This window comes from Oratosquilla oratoria, chromosome 1 (assembly GCF_046742065.1).
Source record: "Oratosquilla oratoria isolate Oo_2021 chromosome 1, ASM4674206v1, whole genome shotgun sequence".
Lineage (NCBI taxonomy): Eukaryota > Metazoa > Arthropoda > Malacostraca > Stomatopoda > Squillidae > Oratosquilla > Oratosquilla oratoria.
The window spans coordinates 43,869,134-43,878,970 of record NC_134777.1 but is presented as its reverse complement, the minus strand read 5'-3'; positions in this window follow the sequence as shown (position 1 = coordinate 43,878,970).

The following is a 9,837-nucleotide window of genomic DNA, read 5'->3' as shown; positions in this document are numbered from 1 at the left end:
TTTATTTTTGACGAATAACCTTTATTGCCCTAATCTGACATTATCATCTTCAAAGAGAAGCTTTGCTACTATACCTACAATCACGTCACTCTTTAGGTGGTCTGTGTGGAAACTGCTAGATGGGACAAATGACAAAATAAATTATACAACAGAAACAATTATTAGAAGACTGAAACTGAATCAGGCCTTGGTCCAGCATTTAATTCCTTAAGACTGCTTCTGGTTGCCCACAATGAAATCTTTACAGTACACGAAGGTATGAAAACCCCTTCGCTACGAAGAAGACCATAAGGGGGTTTATTCCTCCTAACGCTATATCATTCTGTCTAGTTCAGGAGGAGGCAGAGTATGAAAAGGAACAGTCTCTGTTCATCCCATTTCTGTGGTGACAGCCTTAACGGACTTATTCCGTAACCCTACGATTTTATTCAGCTGAAGGGACATAGCCGGATTATAGAGTTAAGAAAGTTAATTTCATACGCGACTGGAGTCACCTTTTCTGGCACTACGTCCATCACTCCTCGTGCAGCAACATTCCGAACGTTGGGGGAGAACGCGGGAACCACACTTGTGCCGTCTCGCACGACAGCGACAGCAGCAGCAGCAGCAGTAGCAGTGCCTGAGGCGGTATGAAGTTATGAACAGTGCCACAGCCAGTGCCTCCTCACTCACGGCGCGGACTGGCCGGCGGCTGCCTGACGCCGCCACGTCAGGTTGCTGCTGCCCCAGGGGTGTTGCCACATCCGTCATGCCCTCCGGCCCGGTGGCGAATTGGCTCAACGACTACACGAGTCCTAGAAAAGAGAGGCTTCAAGTGCTGTAGGAATGCCACCACCAGCGTCCCGTGCGGGCGCCCTTTGTAATACCATCCCTTGCTTACTCCATGTCCGGCAAAAAATGACGGTGGAGAAATACCGTGGGGGCGTGTACTTGCTTTTGTTGTTCATTTGATACTTGTAGCTTTGCTACAGGTTTTCTCTTTCTTTTTTTTATTATCATTCTTTGTGTTCTTCATTGGTTAGTCCCGCCTCTCCGTCTACGCCTCTATCATATAGTCTAAACATAGGTCAGCTTAATTCTCACACCTATTTGTACCCTGAGCCCTCATCTGTTTTCTTTCCTGTTAGCCTTCTATCATGAGCCGTCACCCTTGTAACAGTTTTGGCGAAGGATACGTTCAACGTCCTATTAGCGCTATTTGTTTCTGGTATGACTCATCATCGGGAGCTCGGCCCATGTCTATGGTAAACACCCTCATCCCTACCCAAGTAGTCGAATTTAGCCCTAATGTCTATTTCTTACAATCCGGAGAACAAAGTACGAACGGGAAAAGGTTTGCCTGAATCAGGGTATCATTATCAAGTTGTGTTTCTTTTTTCTTTTCTTTTTTTCTTCTTTTTTTGTGGGTTTGGCCTTTCTATTAGTGACAATTTTTCTATTCTGTCAATCAGTTCTCTATTCTTACAGTTCTCTTGCGGTCAAAAGCTTCCCACACCTGTTTGGTTTTATCTTTCGTTCTTTTTCATTGCAATTCCGCCTACCCTTCATCTCAACAAGGACCTCTCTCGTATACTTCAGCACCACCTTCATTCTGAGAGCCACCCTTCCCCTAAATAAATCTTCCTAGAGAAAGGAAGAACAAAATCGACTAAATATACCTACTCCTCCTCCTCCGCTCCTTCCCGCCATCTTTTACTTCTTGTCCTTCCCCGCTCCTCATCTTCTCCGCCCTCCCGTTCTTCCTGCTCCTCCTGCCACAACCGGTCTTCCTCCACCACCTCCTCCTCTTCCTCCTCCTCCTCCCCTGCCGCTCTCCCTACTCCTCCTACTCCTGACCTTCTACTCCGTCTCTACCAATCTCCCCTCGTTGCCCTCTTTGACCCCTCGATTCAACTTTCTCTTTTCCCCTCCTCCTCCACTCCTCTCCTGACCTCCTCCTCCACTCCACTCCATACCTCCCTCTCCACTTCTTCCCAGACCTTTTACTTCACTCCTCGCACATCCCCTCGTTCCCATCGTCATTTTCACCACCTCCTCCTCCTCCTTCTCCTTCTCCTCCTCCTACTCCTCCTCCTCCTCGTCCTTTGCCTGCTCCTCCTCCTCTCAATTTGTTCTTACACATCTTGCCTTCCTAGGTCTTCCTCCACCTGCGTCACAGCTTGACGTCCTCTTCCACCCTTGACGAAGGCTTTATTTTTTTTTTCTTCTTTTTCGCTGAGGCAGCGTCGTAATAATTTCTTTGTGTAGAGCACCATGTTGCTATGCGATTATCCCAATTCGGTAGTTTTCGCGTTCATATTTGCAATATGCATACGCACATCATATATCGGGCGATTTTTATAAAGCTGAGGTTAAACCCTAAACACTCAATGAATATTAATATGACATTTAATATGACATTGTATTATCACCTGAAATGGTATTGTCAGACTTTGACCCCATTTTTATGTCCTACAAACAGAATGAAATATATAAAACATCTCACTAAAGTCTACCGTGGTTTGCCTAAGTTGACTGAAGTGATTCGCTCCATATCTGTGGTTCTATTAGCCAAGAAATACACCACAAGCAAATGAAGACTATTCAAATGAATATGCACTGAAGGATCAACCCTGTCTTTTTGTCGTGGTTCTCTGTACAGATATTCAGACTCCAGACAATATGTAATTGTATGCGATTCTACTTGATTGAAGGACGGTTCCCGGTGTGAAACAGGGCTTCGATCAACTAAGAACCTGTTCAGGCTTGGGCCCAACTTTAGCCGATAACTTAAAATTCATCTTTTCGGCGCAGTTATACACAGGCTGTAATTCCGAGTCTTGACCCCGTCGATGCCGTGACGTACTCTAAGAAGTATATTAAACCTCTCAGCCAAGTTTCTCCTATAACAATTGTTTCTGGAAAAATGCCAACGCAACGCAATTCGCACAAAAAGATACTACTAATAATAACTCTAATAATGAAGAGATCACGCGCGCTTGATGTCTCATACGTCCCAAGTTCGAGTCGATCCGAGAGCAATCACACTCACTCTTGCAATTAACCCATTAATTCACTTACTTACTTACTTACTCACTCACTCACTCACTCACTTACTTACTTACTTATTTACTGACTGACTGACTGACTTACTGATTCAAGGACTTACTGACTTACTAACTAACTGACTGACTGACTGACTGACTTATTACTTGCTTACTTACTGATTGACTTACTGGCTTACTTATTTTATTTAGCTATATGTTTACTTATCTATTCATCTTTACATCTATCTATCTATTTAATTGTATTCTTGTCTACCTATTCATTTATCTATTTCTCTATGTATTTATCTATTTATATATTAATTAATTGACTAATTAATTTTTGTTTATTTATTCATTTATTTATCTATTTATTTATATATTCACTTACGTATCTATTTACTTAGTTATTCATTTATCTATATATCTAATTATTAATTAACTAATCTATCTATTTATTTGTCTATCTATCAATTATTCAATTGTTGATTTATTTGTCTATTTACCTACTTTGTGGGATGGAGGTGACTGGGTAGAAAGATTAGGAGGGATAGAGGAAAGAGGCGAGGGAAGAGTAGAAAAGGGAGAGGGAAGAGGAGAGAGGGAAAGGGATGAGAACGGAGTGAGAGGAAAAAGGATGGGCGAGGAGAGGGAAGGAAGTGGACGGGCAAAGGGAGAAAGGAGAGGGGAAGGGGTAGACAAGGAGGAAAAGGAAAGGCAAGTGGAGAGGGTGGGGAAGCAGGGAAGGAGAGGTACTGCAGCTGGGTAAGAAAGGAAGGGTAAGGTGAAGGAAGGTGAATGGCGGTGACGTGGAGAGGGTGTAAGAGAGGAATACGAGGGGTGGTGAGGTAAGATGATGAGTGTGTGTGTGTGTGAGAGGAAGACAGACACAGGTGAGGGAAGATAAGGATAGTAGTGGTGGTGAGTGGAAGATGAAGGAGCTGAGGAGGGTGAGGTAACGAGAGGTGAGGGGAAGAGTTGTTTGGGTGAGGAGAGGGAAGGCCGGAGTGGTGAGGGTGAGGTGAGTGAAGGTGAGGTGAGGGAATGGTAAGGTGAGGGAAGAGGACGGTGGTGTGAGGAAGGTAGAATGGGAGAAGGCAGGTCCGGTGAGCGAGAGGTGAGGGTAGTGAAGAGTGGTAAGGGTGAGGAGATAGGGATGGCAAGAGGGGCTCGTGAGGGGGGAGTGAAGGGAGTTGAGGAGAGGAGAGGGGATGGGAAGGGAGGGCAGGGGAGGAGAGGGGATGGGATGGGAGGGGAAGGGGTGGAAAAAGGAGGGGATCGCATTGGACGGGAGGAGAGGGGAGGGAGAAGGGGTTAGCGGGGGTGAGTTTGGGGAAGGAAGGAATAGTAAGGGTGAGGGAAGAGAAGAGTGATAAGGTTGAAGGGACAGCGGTGGTGGACGTAGTGGTAAGAGAGAGGTGAAGGGAGTTGAGGGGAGGTGAGAGGAGGTGAAATGAGATGAGTTGAGGGGAGGGTTGGTGAGGGTGACGTGAGGGAAGGCAGGAGTGGTGAGGGGAGAGAAGGGGAGGGTGGTGAGGGTGAGAGGAGGGGAGGTTAGGTAAGGGAGGGTGAGGTGAAGGGAGGGTGGGCATGGGGAGGTGGAGAAGGCAAGCCAGGCGTGATGAACATGAGGATAGTGGTGGTGAGGGTGAGATGATAGAAAGGGAAGAGTAGTAAGGGTGAGGGGATAAGGGTGGTGAGGGGAAAGGGAGACGGGAGGGAAAGGCTAGTGATGTTGAATTTAAGGAGGAGGGGAGTAGTGGTGAAGGTAAGGGTAGGTGTGATGATGGTGAGGTAAGGGAAGTGAAGGGAGGGGTAGTAAATGTGAGGGAAAGGTAAGTGAGGTTGAATTGAGGGAAGAGATGGATGGTGAAGGTGAGGGTAAGGGAAGTGAGGGTGAGGAGAGTAAGGGAAGGCGAGGGATGTTGAAGATGAGGAAAGGGTGGAGAGGGGTGGCGGGGATAGGAGGAGGAGAGAAGGCAGGGGTGGAGACAGTGAGGATAGGGAAGAGTGGTGAGATTAAGGGTAGGGAAGGTAAGTGTAGGTAGGGTGAAGGCAGGGATACTGGGGGTCAGGGGGCGAGGTGTGAGGATGCGAAGAGGAATTGTGTTATTGAGGAGAAGAGTGATGAATGGGGCAGTAGGAGGAGGAGGAGGAGGAGGAGGAGGAGGAGGAGGAGGAGAGGAGAGGAAGAGGAGAAGAGGAGGAGGAGGAGGAGGAGGAGGAGGAGGAGGAGGGGGAGGAGGAGGAAGAGGAGAAGAAGGAGGAGAAGAAGGAGGAGGAGGAGGAGGAGGAGGAGGAGGAGGAGGAGGAGGAGGAGGAGGAGGAGGAGGAGGAGGAGGAGGAGGAGGAGGAGGAGGAGGAGGAGGAGGACATTAGAAAAACAGGGACAGAAAAGAGACGGGAAGAGGAGAGAGGATGGGAGGAGAGAGGATGGGAGGAGGAGGAGGGTGGGGGGAGAGCGTGAGGAGAACAGGGACGAGAATAGGTGGGGCTGGATTATAAGAAGAGATAGGGAACAAGAAGAGAGGATAGGGAGAAGAGGAGGACGAAAGGAGGAAAAAGACGGAAGGAAAAGGTGGACGGGAGGAGAAGGGATGGGAGGAGGTGAGGGATGGGAGGAGGAGGGAAGAGGTGGTAGGAAAAGAGGGGTACGGAAGGAAGAAAAGAATAAAAAGAGGAAGAGGACAAGAGTAGGTGAGGTGGTGGTGGAGGAGGAGGAGGAGGAGAAGGAGGAGGAGGAGGAGGAAGACAGGAGTAGGAAGAGAGACAAGAGGAGGAAAAGAGGAGGAAAAGAACGAGAAGGTGAAGATGGAAGGAGGAAGAAGGGGACGAGAGGAAGAGAGGTACGGGATTAGGAGGGAGGATGGCGGGGGAGGAGAGAGAGGGAGGGAGGAAGAAGACGACGGGAGAAAGGCAAGTGTGAGAAGAAAATAGGGATGTGAAATGAAGAAGGGAAACGGGAGGAGGAGGGGACGGGAGGAGGAGGGGACGGGAGGAGGAGGGGACGGGAGGAGGAGAGGGTGGAATGAGAAAGGGAGACCGGAGAAAGGTGGTGAAGGGGTAGTAGGAGATGAAGTACGAATTTGTAAATGAATGAGAGTGTGAGGGAGAAGGGACATTTTGAGTGAGAGGTGGGAAAAGTGAAATTGGATTGGGGAAGGAGAAGTAAGCTGGAAGTGAAAGAGGAAAGAGAAGGAAATAGGAGGGGGAAGGTGGAAGAGGTAAGGGTAAGAGAAATAGGGAAGGGGAAAGAAGCAAAGGGAAAAGGGTAAGGGGAAGGGGAAAGGGAAAGAGGAGGTAGGGTGGAAGAAGGAAAAGGGATGGAAAGAAAGTGGGGGGGAAGCGAGGAGGGGGGAGGGGGAGGGGATGTGGAAAAGAGGAGCGGGAAGGAAAGGGGGAGAAGGAAGAGAGTAGGGAGGAAGGAAAGGAGGAGGAGTGAAAGGGGGGAACTGGGGAAGAGAGAGAGAGAGAGAGAGAGAGAGAGAGAGAGAGAGAGAGAGAGAGAGAGAGAGAGAGAGAGAGAGAGAGAGAGAGAGAGAGAGAGAGAGAGAGAGAGAGAGAGGGAGAGAGAGAGAGAGAGAGAGAGAGAGAGAGAGAGAGAGAGAGAGAGAGAGAGAGAGAGAGAGAGATAGAGATAGAGATAGAGAGAGAGAGAGATAGAGAGAGAGAGAGAGAGAAAGAGGAAACGGGAAAGAGGGAAGGCGACGAGGAAAAGGAAAGGAGATTGGGGAAGGAGGAGAGGGGGGGAGAAGAGAACTGGGAAAGGGGGAGTGGGAAGGGTGAAGGGAAAAGGGGAGCGAAGAAAAGGGGACGGGAGAAGAGGACATAAGGTATAGTGGAGGATGAGGAGTCAGGAGGGTGGATGAAACCGGGAAGGAAATGGTAGAGAGAGGAGTAGTGGACGGGGATTGAAGGAAGGAAACAGAAATAGTGGAACTGAAGTGAAGTGGGGAGGAGTGGAGTGGACAGATACGAGTTAAGGGGAGTGGGATGGGGAAGTGGGGGAAGTGGGGGAAGGGGGTAATATGGGAGGGGGATACTGGGGAGGGAGAAGGAGGTAAAGGAAATGGGAAGGAGGGGGGTGAGACCTAAAGGGAGGAGGATAAGGGGAGTGGTAAAGAGGAGAGGTAAGGAGGGAGGGAGGATTAACGGGAAGAGGTAAGGAAGAAGGGTTAAGGGAGAGAGGTAAAGAAGGGGTAAATAGGATGAATAATTTGGATGAGTAAAAGGGACAAGAAAGATAGGTTGAGTAGTGGCAATGGGGTTCTAGAACAGTGGAGGTGCTCAAGGAGCCCGATTTGGAAAGACAGACACACCGGCAACAAGTATTAGTATCGATTGATAAGGGATTTTTCAGACTGTCAGTGTAGATTCTTTTCTTAGATAAAAAGAAATATTTGCAACCCACTTGAACATGAATCTGACTAAGTTTGAAGTCTATAATGATCTAATTCTCTTTGTGTTTCATCTTCCAACGAACTCTCCTATACGGTTTACCTCAAAGATTTTCGTTCAGGGTAAGGTCTTTGATCGGCATTTTGATTGATCATGAACCAGATTTTATTTGAGATATCCACCGAATTAAATTGAATAAAATTGTCTAACATTATCTTTTTTTTTTAATCTATCCTCTACAAGGCACCGAGGTAGAAGTAATTCCTCTGCTCGTGTCTTAAGCGGCCCATACACGATCAATTATATTGCGCAATTTCATTGTCAATACTCTGAATTGACAATTAAATTGACCGTGTATGGGCGATATATCGCCCATATACGGTCAATTTAATTGTCAATTCAGAGTATTGACAATGAAATTGCGCAATATAATTGATCGTGTATGGGCCGTTTTAGTCAATGGAAATACGAGTAAATCCAAGAGAGATTACCAACCACGTGACAGGTACACCCTTCACAATAACGGTTGCACCCTTTTCAGTGCACCAAGGGCTCACGCCGGTAGACACTTAACTACCTTGTGTGCTCGAACCTCACGAAGAATTTAAGAGTGAGCGGAAGCTGCTAGATTCGAAGGTAGGTCAGTGTTATGAGACACACTGACAAAATTGATCCACCATTTGGTATATTGCAAATAAATTAATATGAAAGTAAATTGATAGATTAATCAGTTAGTAATAAATCGATAAGTGAATAAGTATATACATGAATAATTAGATAAATGAATAAATGAATAAACTAATAAGTAAATTCATGAATAAGTCAATAAATTAATAAATAAAAAAGCAAACGAATAGATAAACAAATAGATAAATGACTCACGACTGCGCCAACCTCTGCCACGCCACTCCTGCAAACTTTAACATGAAACTTACGTTGTTCAATAGGTTAGGAGTTATTGGACAACGTAAGTTTCATGTTAAAGTTTGCAGGAGTGGCGTGGCAGAGGCTGGCGCAGTCGTGTGAGCCATGGAATGCTACGTAAGAGGCGTTTTTCAGCAGTGGACTCAGGATGGCTGATTGATGGATATTCATTTATTTATTTGTTTGTCTACTCATTTACTTTTTTATTTACTCATCATTTCACTTATTTATCTATTCACTAATAGATAATTTAATTGAATATTCATTTATTTCTTTATCTACGTATTTATTTATAAGATGACTAGGTAAATGAATAGAAAAACTGATAAATAAAGAAATAGATACATACATAGATATATACATATATAATGAAATAAATAAACAAATAAATAGATAATTAAATAAATATATAAATGAATAAACAGATATGTAGATAGATAACTAGATAAATGCTAAATAAATAGATAATGAATAGAGATGGCCCCGACATTTGGTATAATACGAGATAGGAGGTAGGAGGGTTAGTCAGCTCGGCGAATTATCCCACACCCAAGGCGAAGAGAAGCGAACAGAGGCGAGACGAGGCGAGGCGAAGCAAGCAAGGTGACCTTCACTGTAGCGGTCACCCACCCAACCCGAGGTCGGCTCATCAATTTTGGCTACACTTGAATGAGTCTATTCTGGTCGACCCCGTGCGATTCTATTATCTTAGAGATAGCATCAATAGTTTCCATTAGCAAAATATTTTTTTTCTTTTATTAATTGTTCGATTTTTCACTGCGTAACTCAATCTCGTGTCAACATATTACAGTATTTTAGTTGGCCAATATTTTGGAAGGAATTCTCTTTAAGAAATTTCTAAGTACTGACTATATACTGAACTGATCACTAGATATCAAAAAGAAACGCAGGAACCACTTATAATGTTTGAAGTCTTCCCTGATAGCCTTTTCAGTTGATATACTACAGTATGCAGGTGCTTGTCTGACTGACGCTATAAACCTTTTACTCAGTTAGGGAGAAGAAAAATTCTCAAAGGAAAGCTCCAAACCAGAGGCGAAGATGGTTTCATATAAGCAGAAGGATTTTTTTTTTTTTGTCAGGATGTAGGCTTAACTAAGAGAAATATAGAAGCAGCATCGTCATCTGCGATCAGTGAATGGAACAATTTTCCGAGCTGACGATGAATTTACCTCTACTCCTTCATAGGCTTCTTGATTAAGCAATTCTAATGTTAAATAGATAGATAAATATACAAATAGGTAAATATATAGGTAAATGAATAAATATAAAATAAATAATTAAAGAAATAGATAAACAAATAAATAAGTAAATAAATGAAGATATATATGAAAAATGAATATACTGATCAATCAATCAATTGATAAACATATGTGTATATATATATATATATACATATATATATATATATATATATATATATATATATATATATATATATAAATGAACAAATAAATGAATAGACAAATAG